We start from the raw sequence: 26,551 nt of genomic DNA, 5'->3' as shown, positions 1-26,551 counted from the left end.
TTTAGAATAAAGCACATGTATCTACACGTAGTACAGAATAAAACAAGAATAAGATGGTCGTCATCTTTACATTTTCACCATGTTTTAGCTAGGATTCATGAGACTCTTGTCATTTAATAGCTAGACTGCTGTCAGATACCATGAAGCTGGGCATAATATTGAAACAGTTCCTTTCAAACTATTACAAAGATGATTTTGAGACTCTGAGAGGTTTTCTTACTCTTTTGATAACCAATGTTATGCACCCCTACTGGGTCCTGAAAAGGGATTGATACTGGAGTAATGAAGGATTCAAGTTTTACTTTTATTTTCAGTAACATTACAGGATGAGCTCTTGGTAAAGACCATATGTTTCTTGGTATTTATTTCCCTGAAGGCCTTGCCAGTGTTTCTTTAGCCCATTTGGAAGCATTCCAGTTGTTCCAACCCAGGCATTATCTAGATTGAAAATGGCTGCTTTTGCCTATAACTTGCTGATTTGGGGAGTATCTCTTCCCATTGGAGATGAGATGCATCATAAATGCTATTTATTCTGATGCTGACAGTAAGACCATTTGGGTATATTCTTTACACTGTATTTTATACTATACACTACAAGCATATGGTACAATTATATACAAAGAGGAAATTAATTTTTTTGGTGCCATTAACACTTAATTTTTTCCCAGCTATATTGACATATAATTGGCATATAACATTTATAAATTTAAGGTGTACAATTTGTTGATATATTTCAATTTTGCAAAATCATTACCACCATAGCGTTAGTTAACACCTCCATCACGTCACATAACTACCATTTTTTTGTGGTGAGAACAGATAAGATCTACTTTCTCAGCAACTTTCAAGTATATAATACAGTATTTTTAACTATAATCACCAAGCTGTCCATTAGATCCCCAGAACTTATTCACCTTATAACTGAAAGTGGAAAGTAACTTTTAATTAAATTGAAAGTGAACTGTAAAGACCAATTCTGCTTCTTGGAGTGCAGATTTTTTAGTTCTTAGCCATGTGTAATAGTAGCCTCTGTTGGAAATTTAAGATGATTTGGACAGACTGCCTGCCCTTAAGATACTTACAGTGTAATGGAGAGAAATACCTTCATAGCAAATTATGATACAAAACAGACACTTATACATGCTATGATAGAAGATGAAATGAATTTCGTGAGAATAAGGAAGAAGCAGTTAATTTTGTTGGAGGTAGAGGGCACAGCTTAGTTGAACCCTGGAAGATAAATAGACTTTACTAAGTGAAGAGAGGAAAGACTTTCCAGGAAAAATCATACATCTTGAGTAGAAGCTCTGAGGTTGAAGATGTGTTGTTATGTCACAGGACCCGAAGGAGCAGGGGAGAAAATGATGAAAAATGATTAAAAGTGACACGAGGCATTCAAATTGCTAACATTCTGATCCAAATCACTTTCAGTGGGTGTAAAGTTTATAACCAAGCCCAGGACCAAGAGTGATAGTCCCTGCTCAATGAGAAGTTTCTGTAGATAAGGCCCTGAAATTAATCCTTTAAATGAAAAATGAGATTTCTCCCCTCCTGCTTTAAAATGAGAATTGGTGGTAAAGTTGAGTTTCTACAAAATCCCCCATGTTTTGTTAATGTTGGTAGAACTCATGTGCATACCTGCTCTTCTGTACAGTCACTGGTGTTCTAAAGCCAACGGGAGCCTACACTCACCTCACCTCATCAGTGTACTTCTTCGGAAAAGCAGAATTACAGAAATGGAAGAGATCCAAGATACCATTCAGGACAAAACTCAGATTTTGAAAATGAGAAAGTTTCCAGAGAGGTTCAGTGCCCAGGTGACAAGTGTAATAAATGGCAGCAGCAGCTCAGGGGCACCATTGCTCTGGCTCTCAGCCCGTGGTCCCTGCCCCTTTCCAGCACAGCAGAGGAATGGGCAGAATCTGTTAGATCCTTTCTGATTGTGAGCCTTTCAGACAAACAATATCTTTGGGACACCAACACTTAATCTCTGTTAATTCTGGTAGTGGTTTGGAAAAACCCCATCTACCTTTGCCTATACCTCAGTTTTCTTCTCGCCTCTAGATTACTGACAGATTTTCTATAAGACACTTAAGGAGATATTTTGTTTTAATATAACACTGCAAATTTTTTGAAAACTCTTGGAAATGACAATAGCAATATCCCGATCTTCATTTTAAGGATATCAATTTCTATCTGATATTTATCATTGTAGGTTTATTAATAACTATCCTTAAAACAGTCAATTCGGGCTTCCCTGGTGGCGCAGTGGTTGAGAGTCCGCCTACCGATGCAGGGGACACGGGTACGTGCCCCGGTCTGGGAAGATCCCAAATGCCGTGGAACAGCTGGGCCCGTGAGCCATGGCTGCTGAGCCTGCGCATCCAGAGCCTGTGCTCCGCAACGGGAGAGGCCACAGCAGTGAGAGGACCGTGTACCGCAAAAAAAAAAAAAAAAAAAAAGTCAGTTGTTACTTTTTCACTATTTTGGTTGAAACCATACATCTAAAATAGATTGAAACATATCTAGTAATCCATTATAAATTTTTAAAAAATCAGTTATCCAACTAAATGATTGGTAACTCAGTTACCAATCGATCATCTGGATATTTTAAAACCTCTAAATAATTGATGTAAAATTTTCTAATTTATTTAAAACATTGATTATAATATAGACATGGTTGGGTAATTGTTGATATAGTAGACTAGAACTTTCATTTAGGAAGTTTTATATTCTATTAGTGCTTTTAAGTAGAAAAGATTAACTCATCAATTGAATTAATAGTAAATGGTATTGTTTATAAAATCTGCAATATGAGAAGGAAAAAATGGAAGCTGAGATACATAATATAAATTGAATACCTGGAAACACCAATATCTTAGTTCTTAAGAAGGGAGGCATTGCCAGGGGTGTGGGTGGAAGGGCTGCAGGTACAAAAACGATTCTGGAAAATTTTGTTTCCATTGCCTCACCTCAATTCCAAGAAGCATTAGGAGCTTTATTATTATTATTATTATTATTTTTGATGACGGCCATTCTGACTGGTGTGAGGCGATAACCTCATTGTAATTTTGATTTACATTTCTCTAATGAGTAGTGATGTTGAGCATCCTTTCATGTGTTTGTTGGCAATCTGTAAACCTTCTTTGAAGAAATGTCTATTTAGTATTCTGCCCATTTTTGGATTGGGTTGTTTGTTTTTTTGATACTGAGCTACATGAGCTGCTTGTAAATTTTGGAGATTAAACCTTTGTCAGTTCCTTCATTTGCAAATATTTTCTCCCATTCTGAGGGTTGTCTTTTTGTCTTATTTATGTTTTCCTTTGCTGTGCAAAAGCTTTTAAGTTTCATTAGGTCCCATTTGTTTATTTTTGTTTTTATTTCCACTACTCTAGGAGGTGGGTCAAAAAGGATCTTGCTGTGATGTATGTCATAGTGTTCTGCCTATGTTTTCCTCTAAGAGTTTGATAGTGTCTGGCCTTACATTTAGGTCTTTAACCCATTTTGAGTTTATTTTTGTGTATGTTGTTAGGGAGTGTTCTAATTTCATTCTTTTACATGTAGCTGTCCAGTTTTCCCAGCACCACTTCTTGAAGAGGCTGTCTTTTCTCCATTGTATATTTTTGCCTCCTTTATCAAAAATAAGTTGACCATATGTGCGTGGGTTTATCTCTGGGCTTTCTCTCCTGTTCCATTGATCTATATTTCTGTTTTTGTGCCAGCACCATACTGTCTTGATTACTGTAGCTTTGTAGTATAGTCTGAAGTCTGGGAGCCTGATTCCTCCAGTTCCTTTTTTCTTTCTCAAGGTTGCTTTGGCTATTCGGGCTCTTTTGTGTTTCCATGCAAATTGTGAAAAATTTTTTCTAGTTCTGAGGAAAATGCCATTGGTTGTTTGATAGGGATTGCATTGAATCTGTAGATTGCTTTGGGTTGTATAGTCATTTTCACAATGTTGACTCTTCCAGTCCAAGAACATGGTATATCTCTCCATCTGTTTGTATCATCTTTAATTTCTTTCATCAGTGTCTTATAGTTTTCTACATACAGGTCTTTTGTCTCCTTAGGTAAGTTTATTCCTAGGTATTTTATTATTTTTGTTGCAATGGTAAATGGGAGTGTTTCCTTAATTTCTCTTTCAGATTTTTCATCATTAGTGTATAGGAATGCAAGAGATTTCTGTGCATTAATGTTGTATCCTGCTACTTTACCAAATTCATTGATTAGCTCTAGTAGTTTTTTGGTAGCATCTTTAGGATTCTCTATGTATAGTATCATGTCGTCTGCAAACAGTGACAGCTTTACTTCTTCTTTTCTGACTTGGATTCCATTTATTTCCTTTTCTTCTCTGATTTCTGTGGCTAAAGCTTCCAAAACTATGTTGAATAGTAGTGGTGAGAGTGGGCAACTTTGCCTTGTTCCTCATCTTAGTGGAAATGCTTTCAGTTTTTTTCACCATTGAGAACGAAGGTGGCTGTAGTTTTGTCATATATGGCCTTTATTATGTTGAGGTAGGTTCCCTCCATGCCTACCTTCTGGAGAGTCTTTATCATAAATGGATGTTGAATTTTGTCGAAAGCTTTTTCTGCATCTATTGAGATTTTCATATGGATTTTATCCTTCAATTTGTTAATATGGTTGATCACATTGATTGATTTGCCTATTTTGAAGAATCCTTGCAGTCCTGGGATAAACCCCAGTTGATCATGGTGTATGATCCTTTTAATGTGCTGTTGGATTCAGTTTGCTAGTAGTTTGTTGAGGATTTTGCATCTATGTTCATCAGTGATATTGGCCTATAGTTTTCTTTCTATGTGACATCTTTGTCTGGTTTTTGTATCAGGGTGATGGTGGCCTCGTAGAATGAGTTTGGCAGTGTTCCTCCCTCTGCTATATTTTGGAAGAGTTTGAGAAGGATAGGTGTTAGCTCTTCTCTAAATGTTTGATAGAATTTGCCTGTGAAGCCATCTGGTCCTGGGCTTTTGTTTGTTGGAAGATTTTTAATCACAGTCTCAATTTCAGTGCTTGTGATTGGTCTATTTATATTTTTTATTTCTTCTTGGTTCCATCTCGGAAGGTTGTGCTTTTCTAAGGATTTATCCATTTCTTTCAGGTTGTCCATTTTATTGGCATATAGTTGCTTGTAGTAATCTCTTATGATCCTTTGTATTTCTGCAAGGTCAGTTGTTACTTCTCCTTTTTCATTTCTAATTCTATTGATTTGAGTCTTCTCCCATTTTTTTCTTGATGAGCTGGCTAAAGGTTTATCAATTTTGTTTATCTTCTCAAAGAACCAGCTTTTAGTTTTATTGATCTTTGCTATTGTTTCCTTCATTTCTTTTTCATTTATTTCTGATCTGATCTTTATGATCTCTTTCCTTCTGCCAACTTTGGGTTTTTTGGTTCTTCTTTCTCTAATTGCTTTAGGTGTAAGGTTAGGTTTTAATTGAGATGTTTCTTATTGCTTGAGGTAGGATTGTATTGCTATAAACTTCCCTCTTAGAACTGCTCTTGCTGCATCCCATAGGTTTTGGGTCATTGTGTTTTCACTGTCATTTGTTTCTAGGTATTTTTTGATTTCCTCTTTGATTTCTTCAGTGATCTCTTGGTTATTAAGGAGTGTATTGTTTAGCCCCCATGTGTTTATATTTTTTACAGATTTTTGCTTGTAATTGATATCTACTCTCATAGTGTTGTGGTCAGAAAAGATACTTGGTATTATCTCAATTTTCTTAAATTTACCAAGGCTTGATTTGTGACCCAAGATATGATCTATCCTGGAGAATGTTCCATGAGCACTTGAGAAGAAAGTGTATTCTGTTGTTTTTGGATGGAATGTCCTATAAATATCAATTAAGTCCATCTTGTTTAATGTATCACTTAAAGCTTGTGTTTCCTTTTTTTATTTTCATTTTGGTTGGTCTGTCCATTGGTGAAAGTGGGGTGTTAAAGTCCCCTACTATGATCGTGTTACTGTCGATTTCCCCTTTTATGGCTGTTAGCATTTACCTTATGTATTGAAGTGCTCCTGTGTTGGGTGCATAAAAATTTACATTGTTATATCTTCTTCTTGGATTGATTCCCTGATCATTATGTAGTGGCCTTCTTTGTCTCTTGTAATAGTCTTTATTTTAAAGTCCATTTTGTCTGATATGAGAATTGCTACTCCAGCTTTCTTTTGATTTCTATTTGCATGAAATATCTTTTTCCATCCCCTCACTTTCAGTCTGTATGTGTCCCTAGGTTTGAAGTGGGTCTCTTATAGACAGCATATACACGGGTCTTGTTTTTGTATCCATTCAGCCAGTCTATGTCTTTTGGTTGGAGTATTTAATCCATTTACATTTAAGGTAGTTATCGATATGTTTGTTCCTATTACCGTTTTCTTAATTGTTTTGGATTTGTTATTGTAGGTCTTTTCCTTTTCTTGTGTTTCCTACCTAGAGACGTTCCTTTAGCATTTGTTATAAAGCTGGTTTGGTGGTGCTGAATTCTGTTAACTTTTGCTTGTCTGTAAAGGTTTAAATTTCTCCGTTGAATCTGAATGAGATCCTTGCTGGATAGAGTAATCTTGGTTGTAGGTTTTTCCATTTCATCACTTTAAATATGTCCTGCCACTCCCTTCTGGCTTGCAGAGTTTCTGCTGAATCATCAGCTGTTAACTTTATGGGGATTCCCTTGTATGTTATTTGTTGCTTTTCCCTTGCTGCTTTTAAAATTTTTTCTTTGTATTGAATTTTTGATAGTTTGATTAATATGTGTCTTGGAGTGTTTCTCCTTGGATTTATCCTGTATGGGACTCTCTGTGCTTCCTGGACTTGATTGACTATTTCCTTTCCCATATTAGGGAAGTTTTCAACTATAATTTATTTTTTAAACATCTTTATTGGAGTTTAATTGCTTTACAATGGTGTGTTCGTTTCTGCTTTATAACAAAGTTAATCAGTTATACATATGTTCCCATATCTCTTCCCTCTTGCGTCTCCCTCCCTCCCACCCTCCCTATCCCACCCCTATAATTTCATATATATTCTCAGTCCCTTTCTTTTTCTCTTCTTCTGGGGCCCCTATACTTCGAATGTTGGTGCGTTTAATGTTGTCCCAGAGGTTTCTGAGATTGTCCTCAATTCTTTTCGTTGTTTTTTTCTTTATTTTGCTCTGTGGTAATTATTTCCACTATTTTATCTTCCAGGTTACTTATCCATTCTTCTGCCTCAGTTATTCTGCTATTGATTCATTATAGAGAATTTTAAATTTCATTTATTGTGTAGTTCATCATTGTTTGTTTGCTCTTTAGTTCTTCTAGGTCTTTGTTAAATGTTTCTTGTATATTCTCCATTCTATTTCCAAGATTTTGGAACATCTTTACTATCATTACTCTGAATTCTTTTTCAGGTAGACTGCCTGTTTCCTCTTCATTTGTTTGGTCTGGTGGGTTTTTGCCTTGCTCTTTCATCAGCTGTGTGTTTCTCTGTGTTCTCATTTTGTTTAACTTACTGTGTTTGGGGTCTCCTTTTCGCAGGCTGCAGGTTCATCTTTCCCACTGTTTTTGGTGTCTGTCCCCGGTGGCTAAGGTTGGTTCAGTGGGTTGTGTAGGCTTCCTGGTGGAGGGGACTGGTGCCTGTGTTCTGGTGGATGAGGCTGGATCTTGCCTTTCTGTTGGGCAGGACCACGTCTGGTGATATGTTTTGGGGTGTGTATGACTTTATGATTTTAGGCAGCCTCTCTGCTAATGGTTGGGGCTGTGTTCCTGTCTTGCTAGTTGTTTGGCATAGGGTGTCCAGCACTGTAGCTTGCTGGTCGTTGAGTGGAGCTGGGTCTTAATGTTGAGATGGAGATCTCTGGGAGATTTTTGCCATTTGATATTGCATGGAGACAGGAGGTCTCTGGTTGTCCAATGTCCTGTATTCAGCTCTCCCATCTTTTTTTTTAACTGTATTTTTATTGTGCTAAAATACACATGACATAAATTTTACTGCCATAACCATTGTTAAGTGTACTGTTCAGTGGTATTAAAAACATTCACATTGTTGTGCAAACATCCATCCCCATAACTCTTTTCATCTTATAAAACTGAAACTCTATACCCATTAAACACTAACTCCCCCCTCCCCCCCAGCCCTTGGCAACCACCATTATACTTTCTGTCTTTATGATTTTGACCATCTTATTAAGTACCTCATGTAAGTGGAATCATACAATATTTGTCTTTTTATGATTGGCTTATTTTACTTAATATCCTCAAGGTTCAACTATGTTGTAGCATATAGTAGAATTTCCTTCTATTTTAAGGCTGAATAATATTTCATTGTATGTATATATAGTTGAAACTTGAACAACCTGGGTTTGAACTCTGCAGATTCATTTATACAGTACCTGGATTTTTTTTTTCCAATAAATGCTATGGTATTACACCATATGAGGTTCGTTGAATCCACAAATGCAGAACCATGGGTTTGGAGGGAAGGCTCTAAAGTTACATGCAGATTGTGAACTACACAGGGATCCCTGTCTCTAACCCCTTTGATTGTTCAAGGGTCCACTGTATGACATGTTGCTTATCCGTTCATCCATCCATGGACATTTGGGTTGCTTCCACGTTTTAGCCATCGTGAATAATGCTGCTATGAACATTGTGTACAAATATTCTTCTAAACCCTGCTTTTAATTCTTTGGGGTATATACCCAGAAGTGGAATTGGTGCATCATACGGTAATTCTATTTTTAATTTTTTGAGGAACCACCATACTGTTTCACATAGTGGCTATACCAGTTTACATTCCCAACAACAATGCACAAGTGTTCCAATTTCTCTACATCCTGACCAGCACTTATTCTTTTCTGGTTTGTTTTTTTTGATATTAGGCATTCCAGTGGGTATGAGGTGATGTCTCATTGCAGTGTTGATTTCCATTACCCTAATGATTAGTGATGTTGAGCATCATTTATGTGCTTATTGGCCATTTGTATGTCTTCTTCGGAGAAATATCTATTCAAATCCTTTGCTCTTTTTGAATCAGGTTGGTTTTTTGTTGTTGTTGAGTTTTAGGAGTTCTCTGTATATTCTGGTTATTAACTCCTTATCAGATACATGATTTACAAATATTTTCTCCCACTCTGGGTGTCTTTTTATTCTGTTGATAGTGTATTTTGGTGCACAAATTTTTTAAATTTTCATTAAGTCCAGTTTGTTTGTTGTTCTTTTGTTGCCTGTGTCTCTGGGGTTATATCCAAGAAATCATTGCCAAATACAATGTCATGAAGCTTTTGTCCTTTGTTTTCCTTCCAAAAGTTTTATTGTTTTAGATCCTTGATCCATTTTGAGTTAATTTTTATATATGGTGCTAGGTAATGGGCCAACTTCATTCTTTTGCATGTGGATATCCAGTTTTCCCAGTACCATTTGTTGAAAAGACTGTCCATTTCCCTTTGAATTGTGTTAGCATCCTTGTCAAAAAACCATTTGAGCATATATGCTAGGGTTCATTTCTAGCTCTGTGTTCTCTTCTATTGGTCTGTATGTCTGTCTTTATGCTAATACCACACTGTTTTGATTACTGTAGCCTTGCAGTAAGTTAAGTGTGAGTCTTCTATTTTTCTTTTTCTTTTTTTTAGTTTGTTTAGGCTGTTAGGGGTCTCTTAAGATTCTGTATGAATCTTAGGATGGATTTTTCTATTTCTGTGAAAAATGCCATTGAAATTTTGATAAGTATTGCATCAAATCTGTAGATTATTTGGGTAGTAGTCATATTTTAACAATATTAAGCCTTCCAATCCATGAACATTTGGTATGTTTTCATTTATTTATGTCTTCTTTAATTTCTTTCACCAATGTTTTGTAGTTTTCATTGTATAAGTCTTTCACCTCCTTGGTAAATTTATTCCTAAGTATTTTATTCTGTTTGATGCTATTGTAAATGGGATTGTTTTTGTAATTTCCTTTTCACATTGTTCATTGTGTATAAAAATACAATTGAGTTTTGTGTGTTGACTTTGTATCCTGCTACTTGGCTGAATTCATTTGTTATTTCTAACCGTTTTTTGTGTGATCTTTAGCATTTCCTTACATATATTTTTTTTTACTGAAGTATAGTTGATTTACTGTATTGTGTTAGTTTCAGGTGTCTAGCACAGTGATTCATTATTTTTGCAGATTATATTCCATTATAGGTTATTAAAAGATAATGGGTATAATTCCCTGAGCTGTACAGTATATCCTTGTTGCTTATCTATTTTGTATATTGTTGTTTGTATCTATTAATCCCATACCCCTAATTTGTTCCTGCACCTTCTCTCTCCCCTTTGGTAACCACAAGTTTATTTTCTATATTTGTAATTCTGTTTCTATTTTGCATATACACTCATTTGTATTATTTTTTTAGATTCCACATGTAAGTGATATCATACAGTATTTGTCTTTTCTGACTTGTTTTATTATGCGTAATATTCTCTAGGTTCATCCAGGTTGCTGCATATGGCAGTATGTCATTGTTTTTTAATGGCTGCATAATATTCCATTGTGTGTGTGTGTATATATATGTATATATATGTGTGTGTGTGTATGTGTGAGTGTGTGTGTATTTGTTGATCATTTCAAAGAACCATCTTTTGGTTTCATTTACTTTTTTGTTTTTCTGTTCTCTAGTTCATTTATCTCTGCTCCAACGTTTATTATTTCCTTCCTTCTGCTAGCTTTGGATTTTTTTAAAATTCTTTTTCTATTTCCTTAAGTTGTAAAGTTAGGTTTTGGTTTGAGATCTTCTTTGTTTTTTAATGTGTTTATAACTATAAGCTTATTCCTTAGCTCCATTTTGCTGCATCCCATAAGTTTTGGTTTGTTGTGGTTTATTTTCATTCATCTCTAAGTATCAATATTTTCTAATTTGCCTTGACAATTTTTCTTTGATCCATTGACTGCTTAAACATGTGTTATTCAATCCCACAATTTTGTGAGTTTTCCAATTTTCTTAATGTTATTGATTTCTAACTTTGTCCCATTATGGTCAGAAAAGATACATTTTATGATATCTGTCTTTTAAAATGTGTTGTGACTTAATTTGTGGCCTAACACATGGTCTATTCAGGGAAATGTCACATGTACACTTGAGAAGAGTGGGCTTTCTGTTGTTGTTGGGTAGAATATTCTGTATATGTTGATGGATCTGTTTGGTTTATTGTTTTTTAAGTCCTGTATTTCCTCATTTATCTTCCCTCTGGTTGTTTTTTCTGTTCTGTGTGGGGCATTAAACTCTTTCCAACTCCTATTGAATAGTCTGTTTCTCCCTTCAGTTCTGTCCATTTGTCTTTCACATATTTTGATGGTCTGTCATTAGATACATAAATATTTGTAATTATAATATCTTCTTCCTCTATTGAAATTTTGATTAATATATGATGACCATCTTTGTCTCTTGAAACCTTTTTTTTTTTTTTTTTTTTTTTTTTTTGTGGTACGCAGGCCTCTCACTGCTGTGGCTTCTACTGTTGCGGAGCACAGGCTCCGGACACGCAGGCTCAGCGGCCATGGCTCACAGGCCCAGCCGCTCCACGGCATGTGGGATCTTCCCGGACTGGGGCACGAACCTGTGTCCCCTGCATCGTCAGGTGGACTCTCAACCACTGTGCCACCAGGGAAGCCCTCTTGAAACCTTTTTTGATTTAAAGTCTGTTATGTCTGATATTAGAATAGCCACCTCTGCTCTCTTTTGCTTACTATAAGAATGGAATATCTTTCTCCATCCTTTTACTTCTAACCTGTTTGTGTCTTTGGATCTCAAGTCTCTTGTAGATAGCATATGGTTGGATCATGTGTTTTTATCCATTCTGCCAGTCTCTGTCTTTTGATTGGAGAGTTCAGTCCATTTACATTTAAAATAATTACTGATAAGTAGGGATTTCTGTCATTGCATTATTTGTTTTCTATATGCCTTATAGCTCTTTTCTTCTAGTGTTATTGAGATGTAATTGACATATAGCACTGTATAAGTTTAAGGTATATAGCATAATGGTTTGACTTATAGACATTAAGTTTAGGGTGTACAGCATAATGGTTTGACTTATATACATCATGATTACCACAGTAAGTTTAGTGAACATCCATCATCTCATATAGGTACAGAATAAAAGAAAAATAATGTTTTCCTTGTGATAAGAACTCTTAGGATTTATTCTGTTAAATATATTCTTATCAAGCATACAGCAGTGTTAATATTTCTCTTGTTATACATTACATCCCAAGTACTTATGTATCTTATATAACTGGAAGCCTTATAGCTTCTTTGTAGCTCAGTTCCTGCATTAGTATTCTCTTGTGTTAAGTTGATTTTTTTTTTGTACTGAAATGTTTAAATTCCTTTCTCGTTTCCTTTTTAGTCCATTCTATGGCTATTTTCTTTGTGGTTACCATGGGGATTACATTTACTGTCCTAAAGTTTTAATACTCTAATTTGAATAAATAGCAGCTTTACTGCAGTAACATACAAAAACTTTGCTCCTTTACAGCTCCAGTTTTGGTGGAGTCTTCAGGGTTTTCTATACATGACATCATGTCATCTGCAAAGAGTGACAGTTTTACTTCATCTCTTCCAGTTGGAATGTCTTTTATTTTCTTTTCTTGCCTAATGGCTCTGGCTATGACTTCCAATACTATGTTGAATAAAAGTGTTGAGAGTGGGCATCCTTTCTTGTTCCTGTTATTAGAGGAAAATCTTTCAGCTTTTCCCCATTGAGTATGATGTTAACTGCAGGCTTGTCATATATGGCAGTGGTCCCCAACCTTTTTGGCACCAGGGACCGGTTTTGTGGAAGACAGTTTTTCCATGGACGGCGGGGTGGTGGTTCAGGCAGTAATGAGAGTGATGGGGGGTGATGGGGAGTGGCAGATGAAACTTTGCTTACTCGTCCGCCACTCACCTCCTGCTGTGCGGCCTGGTTCCCAACAGGAACTGGGGTTTGGGGACCCCTGATATATGGCCTATATTGTGGTATGTTCCCTCTATACCCACTTTGATGTGAGCTTTTATTGTAAATGAATATTGAATTTTGTCAAATGCTTTTTCTGCATCTGTTGAAATGATCATATGATTTTATCTTTCTGTTAATGACACATTATCACATTGATTTGCAGATGTTGTACCATCTTTGCATCCCTAGACTAAATCCCATAGTGTATGATCCTTTTAATGTATTGTTGAATTTGGCTTGCTAATATTTTGTTGAAGATTTTTGCATTTATGTTAATCAAGGATATTGGCCTGTAATTTGTTTTCTTGTAGTGTCCTTGTCTGGTTTTGATATTGGGGTTACTAATAATTCTTTTGAATCACTAGTCTCTTAGATTTGGAGCTACAAGTCAAAGTTATAGTACTACTGGCTTTTAAACTAATGTATTTTTTTTGTATTTTAAGTGTATTAGTCTCTTAAATTAGGTAGAAAACAGAAAGTGTAGTTACAGACCATTGTTACAGTAACACAAGTTTTTATAATTTCCCATGTATTTACCTTTATTGAAATATTTATTTCTCCATTCAGCTTCAGTTTACTGCCTATTGTCCTTTCATTTCACTGTGCAGGATTTCCTTGAGCATTTCTTGCAGGGCAGGGGTGTTGGTCACTGACTCCCTCAGCTTTTGTTTATCTGAGAATATCTTAATTTCTCCCTCACTTTTGAAGGACATTTTTGCCACAGATATAATTATTGGTTGATAGTTTCTCTCTTTTAGCATTTTGAGTATATCAGTCTGTGGCCTCTGAAGTTTCTGATGAGAAATCTGTTGATAATCTAATTGAGGATCCCTTGTATGTGATGATTCACTTCTCTCTTTTCAAAGTTTGATTATAATGTGTCTTAGTGTAGGTCTTTGAGTCAGTCCTTTGAGCTTCTTAGATATTCATACTCATATCTTTCATCTTGAAGTTTTCATTAATTATTTCTTCAGATATTTTCTCTGCCCTTTTCTCTTTCTCTTCTCCTTCTGGGACTCTTATGATGTGTAGGTTGGTACTTGCTGGTGTCCCACAGGTTCTGTTTGCTTTTCTTAGATCTTTTTTTCTTCCTTTTCCTCAGACTCAATAATTTCCACTGTCCTATCTTCATGTTCACTGATTCTTTCTTCTGCCTGCTGAAATCTGTCTTTGAATCCTTCCAGTGAATTTCTCATTGCAGTTACTGTACTTTTCATCTCCAGGATTTCTTTTGGCTTCCTTTTTGGGTTTTCTTTCTCTTTATTGATACTTCCATTTTGTTCACACATTATTTTCTTGACTTTTCGACATCTTCCTTTAGTTCTTTGAGCATCTTTAAGACAGTTGTTTTAAAGGCTTTATCTAGTATATCTTCCATCAAATCTTTTTCTAGGACAGTTTCTGTTGATTTATTTTTTCCCTGAATGAGCCATATTTTCCTGTCTCTGTATGCCTTGTGATTTTTTTGTTGAACAAAAGACATGTAAATCTAATAATGTAGTAACTCTGGAAATCAGATTTTCCTCCTTGCCTGGGGTATGCTGTTTTTAATGTTTTTGTTGATTGGTTTTGGTTTTGGTTTTGGTTTTTTATTTTGATTGTTGTAGACTGTTTTTGTACCAACATCAGCCTTAAGTATGAGCTTAAGGTCTTCTCAGGTCTTTTTTGAGCCTTTCCCTGGACATGCACAGTCACTTTCTAATTTTCCCCATATATGCAGTTGTTTTTGAATGTCCTAGTCTTGAATGTCTGACTACCAAAAGAGGAAAAAGGAAAAAAATCAAAGTGGCATAAAAAAGGGTGTCAGCCCTTTAAATCCCCAAGAAGTCACTTCAGCTAAGAGGGAGGGGCTTTCAACAAGGGAGGGAGATGCAGCAGCAATGGCTGCCCACCTTTTTGCACCTCAGAAGCAGCAGTCAGCGTTCAGAGCACAACTCCCCAATATTTGAAAGACAGGGTCCTTTTTGCTTATGCTGGCTCCCACAAGCTGTGTGCAAGCTGCTCAAGGAACCAGAGAATAGCTTCCTGCCACATGGCTGGGGTGGGGGATGAGTGGCTACTGTGCTAAGAGCTAAAATTGACCAAAGTTAATCACGGCTTACTGTCTGAGCCTTCCCTGGATGTTACTGAGTTCCAAAATACTTAATCAGACAAATTCTGCTGGTGTAATTGTTATCTAGGTAGGGGGACAGATGTCTGGTGCTTCCTACTCCACTATCTTCACAGAATCCTCTCCTTACATTGTTTCTCATTTGTTTTGTCTTGGATACCTAAAAAGTGGTAAATTTAAAATTGACAAGCTTTTATGAATGGAAATAACCCTATGGCAGAAAGTTATAATTGCCACAGCTATTTCCAGCAGCCTGCTGCAGAATTGATGCAAAAGGTCTTAAGTGATAGGATCCACGCATTCCTTAACTGAAGCTTTACCCTTACATCTGACTAAAGAAACATACTGTAATAAAAATGATTGAGAGTAAACGTATTATATAGAATACCTTGAATCTAATTTAGTTTCAAAATAAGGCAGAAGTGTCTACTTTGTTACAACAGATAGCTTGCAACATCTCAAAAATGGCTGTTATTCTGTGGTTGAGAAAGGCATCCTTAGAGGGTGAAACTAAAGAGAGAAGTTATTTGCTGCAACACACCTAACATATATTGATGGAACAAACAGGATAACAACAATAGATGTTCTGGTTCAAACAAGAAGAAATTCAAGATAAAAAAATAAAGTCACTGGCTAATGACATTTCTGATATCCAGCCCAGCAAATGTTGCAAATCTGTTGACTAGGTTTCAAAGCCTGGGAATACTTCTCCATGCTTTTCAACTTCACCCTCTTGGTTCTTGGTTCTGCCCTCTGAGTCATCTTCATTTTTGATGAAAGGCAGCACATTTGCAGCTAAGTAGCTTTATCAGCCTGCTTCCTGCCAATAGAATTTTGGAAATCTAATGGCCTCCTTTCATTTTGTACCCTTTTTGTCCCTTTCATTCCAAGTTGGCAGTGTCTCTGCTGAAATAAATTTCTCAAAAATTTACTAGTCTTCTGTGAATTTCACTGGGATTCACTCCAGTAGAAAAAAAGACACATCCCCCCAGATCTTTCCAAGATAATCCTTTCTCTATTTCAGGCTCAGTGCTAAAATGGCTGATGGGCAGTGCCTTTAAGTTCCTAGAGGCTCTCTGGTTTAATTGAAAGGATCTGTGAGGCACACCCTTAATCACCTGAAAGGGACCTTTGTCTAACTGAATAGTCTGAGGTTTTGATCTTTCTGAGTTTTTTTTTTTTTTTTTAATCTTTATTGGAGTATAATTGCTTTACAATGGTGTGTTAGTTTCTGCTTTATAACAAAGTGAATCAGTTATATATATACATATGTTCCCATATCTCTTCCCTCTTGTGTCTCCCTCCCACCCTCCCTATCCCACCCCTCTAGGTGGTCACACAGCACTGAGCTGATCTCCCTGTGCTATGCGGCTGCTTCCCACTAGCTATCTGTGTTACGTTTGGTAGTGTATATTAGCAAAAGGTTATATCATCACAGTCTCAACCTTTTCTATGGAGCTTGCTTTCCTGACAGTGAATCTCTTAATTTCAGTGTCTTTTGCCATCTGTAGAGTTAACTTTTAAATCAAATCCTATTTCCTTTTTACTTAAGTTTTAACCTCAGTTTCTCCCTCTCTCTCCCCTTCTCTCCCTCTCCCTCTCTCCCTCCCTCTCTCTTCCCTCTCCTTTCCTCTGTCTCTCTCTCTCTGTCTCTGTTTCACTCTCAGCTTTTACCATAAGTGGCAAGGAGAAATCAGGTGGTACTTTCAAAATATTGCTTGGAAATTTTTTGCACTGTATATACAAGCTTGTTGCTTACACATGCTGCTTCCCACGTCATGCAGGATACAATTTCACTAAGCTTTCTGCCAACAAAGCAAGGATCTCCCTTCCACCAGTTTCCAATAACGTGTTTCTTATTTTCTTCTGTTACTGGGCCCAGTGTGTCCATCACTTGGGGTGCTTAGCCACATGAACACACCAAGTACTTTTGATTAAAGCAGAAGCATTTATTCCTTGTGACAAGTAAGGAGACAGGGAGATAGCTCTCAAAGCCTTGTCTCCCAGCACCTCAGGATCAGGGAAGTTTAAGCTATGGGTGCATGCGTATTCATGAAGGGGCAAGTGTGATATTCCATGTAGAGATGGAGTTCCAGATGGGCTTGCACAGTGTGACAACATGCTCAAACACAGTTGCAGGTTCAGAAATAGTGGCGATCCCCCACCCTTGGGGTGGAGATTTTAGCTTTAAAATGAGGCAAAGGTCACTCTAGGTTGACAAAATCCAGGTACCATCCACTGTAGGGGGGTGTGGGTTCAATCCCTGGTTGAGGCCAAAAAGTAAAAAAAAAAAAAAAAAAAAAAAAAAAAGAATGTGCTTTAGGCTGATCTGTACCTTTGGAACAGAACCTGGGAGTCATTATGACTGATTTATTATCTTTGCTGTGGTTACTTCTCCTTCCTGATAAGTCATTTGTTCCTGCATTCTTTGTTCTATTTAAAAATCGTTATTTACTGAGACCTATCCTCTGTTTCCACATGAAGACCCAGGAGGCCATAATTCATCTTTTTCTGAGTCATCGGTAAACAGAACACAAAAGAGTTCTAAAATTCACGCTCTGGGTCTCAACCTAAGTTTGTCTAGTGCGTGTTACAACTTCTCTCATTGCCTATTATTTTACTTCTGTAAGATATGACATACTCTGGTTTGACCTCACCCCTTCCTTATTACTGCCAGGCTAGCACTTCTGAGCTCTCACCAGCCATGTCCTTTTTTTTCGGGGGTGGGGGGGGCAGGAGGCACACTGCACGGCATGCAGGATCTTAGTTCCCCGACCAGGGATCGAATCCATGCCCCCTGCAGTGAAAGCGTGGATTCTTGACCACTGGACTGCCGGGGAAGTCCACCAGTGGTGTCCTTAAAATCCAGATGTCAACTAAAAATCTGTTGAAGGCATTTTAGGCTTTCTCTGTCATGCTACCCGAATTCTTCCTGTCTCCTCTCACTATCCAGTTCCAAAGACATTCCCACATTTTAGATATTTGTTAGAGCAGTAACCCACTTCCAGATACCAAACTCTGTATTAGTTTTCAATTTGTTGTGTAACAGCTCACCACAAATGTAGTGCCTTAAAACAACAAAAGGTTGCTATCTCATGCTCTCCATGGCTCAGGTGTCCAGGCACAACTTAGCTGGGTCCTCTGTCTCTGGTCTTACAAAGCTGAAATCAAGGTAACAGCTGGGCTGCATTTTCATAAGGAGGCTCAAGTTTGGAACAGAATCTGCTCTCAAGCTCATGAGAGTTGTCGGTAGACTCATTTCCTTGCAGCTGCATAAGGACCCCAGCTTCTTACTGGCTGTGACCTAGAGGCCTCAGGTACACATTAGTCCCCTGCCATGTGGCAGTCTCATGGGTCCTCTCCGAACATGGCAGCTTATTTCATCAAGACCAGCAGCAGTATCCTCACTCCAGTCTGTGAGATTATGTTCCATTATATAAGACTCAGTCATGGGAGTGACATCATAGAACCTTTGCCATATTCTCTTGATCAGAGGCAAGTCACAGATTCTGCCTACCCCCGAGGTGAGTACAGGAGTGTGACTCATTCGGAGTCACCTTAGGATATGTACCCCAAAGATGGTATAGTAGGGTGAACAATGTCCCCCAGAGATACCAAGTTATAATCCTTGGAAACTGTAAATATTACCCTATTTGGTGAAAAAGGGGGACTTTACAGTTGTAATTAAGACAGAGATCTTCAGATAAAGGGATTGTCTTAGATTATTTGAGTGGGTACCAAATGCAATCACATGTATTCTTATAGGAAGGGGGCAGGACATGTACACAGAGGAGAAGGCCATGTGAACATGGAGTAGAGAGAAGTTTAAGATGTCGGCCTTGATTGAAGATTGAAGTGATGCAGCCACAGCCAAGTAATGCTGTAGCCATAATCTCCCCCTTGAGCATCTGTGGAGTGTATGGCCTTGCTCACTTTAATTTCCATCTGGTAATACTGCTGTTACTCTTCTGGCCTCCAGAACTGTGATAGAATAAATTTCTGTTTCAAGCCACCCAATTTGTCACAGTTTTGTTGCATCAGCCATAGGAAATGAATACAGATGGATATTATTTGCTACATCATTGTTGCTTTTTTAATGCATTTCACTGATTACTCAGTCAGATTAAGTATCTTTTCATAAGATTCTTGACTGTCCAAGTGTTTTCTTCTGAGTTTTTCAATTTGTCTTTTGTCTCTTTTTTTAAAAAAGAAACAAAGATAAGAAAATTACTCAGTTTCTTATTGATTAGTAAAAATACTTTAGATACTCTGATTACTAATGCTATGTCAGTTGTCCGTGTTACTGAGAGATATTTCTTTTCTTCCAATCTATAGCTTGTCTTTCTACCTTTTATAGAGTGTCTTCTGCATTCAGAAGCTTTTTATACCTTTTTTTTTAATTATGGAAACTTTTAAACATACCCCAAAGAAGAGAGAATAGTATAATGCATCTTCAATGTACATAATCTTCAACAGTTCTCGGCACTTTTTCCCAGAATTATTTCTTTTCCTTCAGGTTGTGTGCCTTTTGTGCATTATCTAAGAAATCTTTAAATAAAGACTGTGTTGCTGTTATTTGTGTAACTGAGTATTTCTGTCATGGTAAAACACTCATTTTTTTTGTGATAACACTTGTTCTTTCTAGCATTTTCTTTCTTTTTCTTTAACATCTTTATTGGAGTATAATTGCTTTACAATGGTGTGTTAGTTTCTGCTTAATAACAAAGTAAATCAGCTATACATATATTTATATATCCCCATATCTCCTCTATCTTGTGTTTCCCTCCCACCCTCTCTATCCCACCCCTCTAGGTGGTCACAAAGCACCGAGCTGATCTCCCTGTGATATCAAATTGCTTCCCACTAGCTATCTATTTTACAGTTGGTAGTGTATATATGTCCATGCCACTCTCTCACTTCGTCCCATTTTACCCTTCCCTGTCCCTGTGTCCTCAAGTCCATTTTCTACATCTGCGTCTTTATTCCTGTCCTGCCCCTAGGTTCTTCAGAACCTTTTTTTTTTTTTTTAGATTCCATATATATGTGTTAGCATACGGTATTTGTTTTTCTGTTTCTGACTTACTTCACTCCATATGACAGACCCTAGGTCCATCTACCTCACTACAAGTAATTCAATTTCGTTTCTTTTTATGGCTGAGTAATATTCCATTGTATATATGTGCCACATCTTCTTTATCCATTCATCTGTCGATGGACACTTAGGTTGCTTCCATGTCCTGGCTGTTGTAAATAGAGCTGCAATGAACATTGTGGTCCATGACTTCTTTTGACTTATGGTTTTCTTAGGGTATATGCCCAGTAGTGGGATTGCTGGTTCGTATGGTAGTTCTATTTTCAGTTTTTTAAGGAACCTCCATACTGTTCTCCATAGTGGCTGTATCAATTTACGTTCCCACCAACAGTGCAAGAGGCTTCCCATTTCTCCACACCCTCTCCAGCATTTATTGTTGGTAGATTTTTTGATGATGGCCATTCTGACTGGTGTGAGGTGATACCTCATTGTAGTTTTGATTTGCATTTCTCTACTCATTAATGATGAGCATCATTTCATGTGTTTGTTGGCAATCTGTATATGTTCTTTGGAGAAATGTCTTTTGGCCTTCTGCCAACTTTTGGATTGGATTGTTTGGTTTTTTTGATATTGTGCTGTATGAGCTGCTTATAAATTTTGGAGATTAATCCTTTGTCAGTTGCTTCATTTGCAAATATTTTCTCCCAGTCTGAGGGTTGTCTTTTCGTCTTGTTTATGTTTTCCTTTGCTGTGCAAAAGCTTTTAAGTTTCATTAGGTTCCATTTGTTTATTTTTGTTTTTATTTCCATTACTCTAGGAGATGGGTCAAAAAGGATCTTGCTGTGATGTATGTCAGAGTGTTCTGCCTATGTTTTCCTCTAAGAGTTTGATAGTGTCTGGCCTTACATTTAGGTCTTTAACCCATTTTGAGTTTATTTTTTTGTATGGTGTTAGGGAGTGTTCTAATTTCATTCTTTTACATGTAGCTGTCCAGTTTTCCCAGCACCACTTATTGAAGAGGCAGTCTTTTCTCCATTGTATATTCTTGCCTCCTTAATCAAAGATGAGGTGACCATATGTGTGTGGGTTTATCTCTGGGCTTTCTCTCCTGTTCCATTGATCTATATTTCTGTTTTTGTGCCAGTGCCATACTGTCTTGATTACTGTAGCTTTGTAGTATAGTCTGAAGTCTGGGAGCCTGATTGCTCCAGCTCCGTTTTTCTTCCTCAAGATTGCTTTAGCTATTTGGGGTCTTTTGTGTTTCCATACAAATTGTGAAATTTTTGTTCTAGTTTTGTGAATAATAATGCCATTTGTAGTTTGATAGGGATTGCATTGAATCTGTAGATTGCTTTGGGTCATATAGACATTTTCACAATGTTGATTCTTCCAATTCAAGAACATGGTATATCTCTCCATCTGTTTGTATCATCTTTAATTTCTTTCATCAGTGTCTTATAGTTTTCTACATACAGGTCTTTTGTCTCCTTAGGTAGGTTTATTCCTAGGTATTTTATTCTTTTTGTTGCAGTAGTAAATGGGAGTGTTTCCTTAACTTCTCCTTCAGATTTTTCATCATTAGTGTATAGGAATGCAAGAGATTTCTGTGCATTAATGTATCCTGCTACTTTACCAAATTCATTGATTAGCTCAAGTAGTTTGCTTGTAGCATCTTTAGGATTCTCTATGTATAGTATCATGTCATCTGCAAACAGTGACAGCTTTACTTCTTCTTTTCTGATTTGGATTCCTTTTGTTTCTTTTTCTTCTCTGATTGCTGTGGCTAAAACTTCCAAAACTATGTTGAATAATAGTGGTGAGAGTGGGCAACCTTGTCATCTTCCTGATATTAGAGGCAATGGTTTCAGTTTTTCACCATTGAGAGCAATGTTGGCTGTGGGTTTGTCATGTATGGCCTTTATTATGTTGAAGTAAGTTCCCTCTATGGCTACTTTGTGGAGTGTTTTCATCATAAATGGGTGTTGAGTTTTGTCAAAAGCTTTTTCTGCATCTATTGAGATGATCATATGGTTTTTCTCCTTCAGTTTGTTAATATGATTTATCACATTGATTAATTTGCGTGTATGAAAGAATTCTTGCATTCGTGGGGTAAACCCCACTTGACCATGGTATATGATCCTTGTAATGTGCTGTTGGATTCTGTTTGCTAGTATTTTGTTGAGAATTTTTGCATCTATGTTCATCAGTGATATTGGCCTGTAGTTTTCTTTCTTTGTGACATCTTTGTTTGGTTTTGGTATCAGGGTGATGGTGGCCTCGTAGAATGAGTTTGGCAGTGTTCCTCCCTCTGCTATGTTTTGGAAAAGTTTGAGAAGGATAGGTGTTAGCTCTTCTCTAAATGTTTGATAGAATTTGCCTGTGAAGCCATCTGGTCCTGGGCTTTTGTTTGTTGGAAGATTTTTAATCACAGTCTCAATTTCAGTGCTTGTGATTGGTCTGTTTACATTTTCTACATCTTCCTTGTTCAGTCTCAGAAGGTTGTACGTTTCTAAGAATTTGTCTGTTTCTTCCAGGTTGTCCATTTTATTGGCATATAGTTGCTTGTAGGAATTTCTCATGATCCTTTGTATTTCTGCATTGCCAGTTGTTACTTCACCTTCTTCACTTCTAATTCTATTGATTTCAGTCTTCTCCGTTTTTTCTTGATGAGTCTGGCTAAAGATTTCTCACCTTTGTTTATCTTAAAGAACCAGCTTTTAGTATTATTTATCTTTGCTGTTGTTTCCTTCATTTATTTTCGATCTGATCTTTATGATTTCTTTCTTTCTGCTAACTTTGGGGTGTTTTAATTCTTCTTTCTCTAATTGCTTTAGGTGTAATGTTAGGTTGTTAATTTGAGATGTTTGTTTCTTGAGGTAGGATTGTATTGCTATAAACTTCCCTCTTAGAATTGCTTTTGCTGCATCCCCTAGGTTTTGGGTCATCATGTTTTCATTGTCATTTATTTCTAGGTATTTTTTGATTTTCTCTGTGATTTATTCAGTGATCTCTTGGTTATTTAGTAGTGTATTGTTTATCCTCCATGTGTTTGTATTTTTTACAGACGTTTTCCTGTTACTGATATCTAGTCTCATAGTGTTGTGGTCAGAAAAGATACTTGATAAGATTTCAATTTTTTAAATTTACCAAGGCTTGGTTTGTGACCCAAGATATGATCTACCCTGGAGAATGTTCCATGTGCACTTGAGTAGAAAGTGTATTCTGTTGTTTCTGGTTGGAATGTCCTATAAATACCAAAGTCCATCTTGTTTAGTGTATCATTTAAAACTTGTGTTTCCTTATTTATTTTCATTTTGGATGATCTGTCCATTGGTGAAAATGGGGTGTTAAAGTCCCCTACTATGATTGTGTTACTGTCGATTTCCCCTTTTATGGCTGTTAGCATTTACCTTATGTATCGAGGTACTCCTATGTTGGGTGCATAACTATTTAAAATTGTTATATTGTCTTCTTGGATTGATCCCTTGATCATTATGTAGTGTCCTTCTTTGTCTCTTGTATAGTCTTTATTTTAAAGTCCATTTTGTTTGATATGAGAATTGCTACTCCAGCTTTCTTTTGGTTTCCATTTGCATAGAATATCTTTTTTCCATCCCCTCACTTTCAGTCTGTATGTGTCCCTAGGTCTGAAGTGGGTGTCTTATAGACAGCATATATACGGGTCTTGTTTTTGTATCCATGCAGCCAGTCTATGTCTTTTGGTTGGAGCATTTAATCCATTTACATTTAAGGTGGTTATCGATATGTTTGTTCCTATGACCATTTTCTTAATTGTTTTGGGTTTGTCATTGTAGGTCTTTTCCTTTTCTTGTGTTTCCTACCTAGAGAAGTTCCTTTAGCATTTGTTTTAAAGCTGGTTTGGTGGTGCTGAATTCTCTTAGCTTGTGCTTGTCTGTAAAGGTTTAAATTTCTCTGCCTAATCTGAATGAGATCCTTGCTGGGTAGAGTAATCTTGGTTGCAGGTTTTCCCTTTTCATCACTTTAAATGTCCTGCCACTCCCTTCTGGCTTGCAGAGTTTCTGCTGGAAGATCAGCTGTTAACCTTACGGCAGTTCCCTTGTATGTTATTTGTTGTTTATCCCTTGCTGCTTTTAATTTTTTTTCTGCATATTAAATTTTTGATAGTTTGATTAATATGTGTCTTGGCATGTTTCTCCTTGGATTTATCCTGTATGGGACTCTCTGCACTTCCTGGACCTGATTGACTATTTCCTTTCCCATATTAGGGAAGTTTTCAACTATAATTTCTTCAAATATTTTCTGTCCCTTTTTCTTTTCTTCTTCTGGGACCCCTATAATTTGAATGTTGGTGTGTTCAGTGTTGTCCCAGAGGTCTCTGAGACTGTCCTCAATTCTTTTCATTCTTTTTTCTTCATTCTGCTCTGCGGTAGTTATTTCCACTATTTTATCTTCCAGGACATTTATCCGTTCTTCTTCCTCAGTTATTCTGCTATTGATTCCTTCTAGAGAATTTTTAATTTAATTTATTGTGTTGTTCATCATTGTTTGTTTGCTGTTTAGCTCTTCTAGGCCCTTGTTAAATGTTTCTTGTATTTTCTCCATTCTATTTCCAATATTTTGCATCATCTTTACTATCATTACTCTGAATTCATTTTCAGGTAGACTGCCTGTATCCTCTTCATTTGTTTGGTCTGATGGGGTTTTACCTTGTTCCTTCATCAGCTGTGTGTTTCTCTGTGTTCTCATTTTGCTTCACTTACTGTGTTTGGGGTCTCCTTTTTGCAGGTTGCAAGCTCGTAGTTCCCGTTATTTTTGGTGTCTCCCCCCCAGTGGCTAAGGTTTGTTCAGTGGGTTGTGTAGGCTTCCTGGTGGAGGGGACTGGTGCCTGTGTTCTGGTGGATGAGGCTGGATCTTGTCTTTCTGGTGGGAAGGACCATGTCCAGTGGTGTGTTTTGGGGTGTCTGTGACCTTATTATGATTTTAGTCAACCTCTGTGCTAATGGGTGGGGTTAGGTTGCTGTCTTGCTTGTTGTTTGGCATAGGGTGTCTAGCATTGTAGCTTGCTGGTCATTGAGTGGAGCTGGGTCTTAGTGTTAAGCTGGATATCTCTGGGAGAGCTTTCACTGATTGACATTACATGGGGCTGGGAGGTCTTTGGTGGACCAGTGTCCTGAACTCAGCTCTCCCTACTCAGAGGCACAGGCCTGACACCCAGCTGAAGACCCTGTCAGCCACATGGCTCAGAAGAAAAGGGAGGAAAAAGGAAAGAAAGAAAGAAAAACAATAGTTATTAAAAGAAAAATAAATATTATTAAAAATAAAAATGTTTTTAAAGTAGAAAAGGAAAGAAAGAAAGTAGAGAGCCACCAAACCAAAAAACAAATCCACCAATGATAACAAGCGCTAAAAACTCTACTAAAAAAAAGAAAAGAAAAAGGACAGACAGAACCCTAGGACAAATAGTAAAAGCAAAGCTGTACAGACAAAATTACACAAAGAAGCATACACATACACACTCACAAAAAGAGAAATAGTTAATAATATATATATATATTAAAAGAAGAAAAGGAAGAGAGCAACCAAATCAATAACCAAATCTACCAATGATAATAAACTCTAAATACTAAACTAAGATAGACGTAAGACCAGAAACAAATTAGGTGCCGAAAGCAAACCCCAAGTCTACAGTTGCTCCCTAAGTCCACCTCCTGAATTTGGGGTGATTCGTTGTCTATTCAGGTATTCCACAGATGCAGGGCACATCAAGTTTATGGTGGAGATTTAATCCGCTGCTTCTAAGGCTGCTGGGAGATATTTCCCTTTTTTGTTCACACAGCTCCTGGGGTTCAACTTCGGATTTGACCCTGCCTCTGCGTATAGGTCGCTGGAGGGCGTCTGTTCTTCATTCAGACAGGACGGGGTTAAAGGAGCAGCTGCTTCAGGGGCTCTGGCTCACTTAGGCCGGGGGGAGGGAGGGGTGCGGATGCGGGGCGAGCCTGCGGTGGCAGAGGCCGGCGTGACGTTGCACCAGCCTGAGGCTTGCCGTGCGTTCTCCCGGAGAAGTTGTCCCTGGATCCCGGGACACTGGCAGTGGCGGGCTGCACAGGCTTCCAGGAGGGGAGGTGTGGACAGTGACCTGCGCTCGCACACAGGCCTCTTGGCGGCGGCAGCAGCAGCCCCAGCGTCCCACGCCCCTCTCTGGGGTCCGCGCCGTTAGCCACGGCTCGCACCCGTCTCTGGAGCTCCTTTAAGCAGCGCTCTTAATCCCCTCTCCTCGTGCACCAGGAAACAGAGGGAAGAAAAAGTCTCTTGCCTCTTCGGCAGCTCGAGACTTTTTCCCAGACTCCCTCCCAGCCAGCCGTGGTGCACTAGCCCCCTTCAGGCTGTGTTCACGCCACCAACCCCAGTCCTCTCCCTGGGATCCGACCGAAGCCCGAGCCTCAGCTCCCAGCCCCGGCCGCCCC

At 37.7% G+C, this 26,551-nt stretch overlaps 1 protein-coding gene across 7 annotated transcripts in view; it reads left to right on the top strand.

Annotated features, from left to right (window-relative positions):
* The window catches only part of FAM13A (family with sequence similarity 13 member A), a 332,218-nt gene that overhangs the window by 90,069 nt on the left and 215,598 nt on the right, over nucleotides 1-26,551 (top strand). The gene's annotated exons all lie outside the window — the stretch shown is intronic.

The sequence above is a fragment of the Mesoplodon densirostris genome, chromosome 1, assembly GCF_025265405.1.
Source record: "Mesoplodon densirostris isolate mMesDen1 chromosome 1, mMesDen1 primary haplotype, whole genome shotgun sequence".
In the NCBI taxonomy this organism is placed as follows: Eukaryota; Metazoa; Chordata; class Mammalia; order Artiodactyla; family Ziphiidae; genus Mesoplodon; species Mesoplodon densirostris.
The sequence above is the reverse complement of the archived record's forward strand: the minus strand, read 5'-3'. Positions and strand labels throughout refer to the sequence as shown.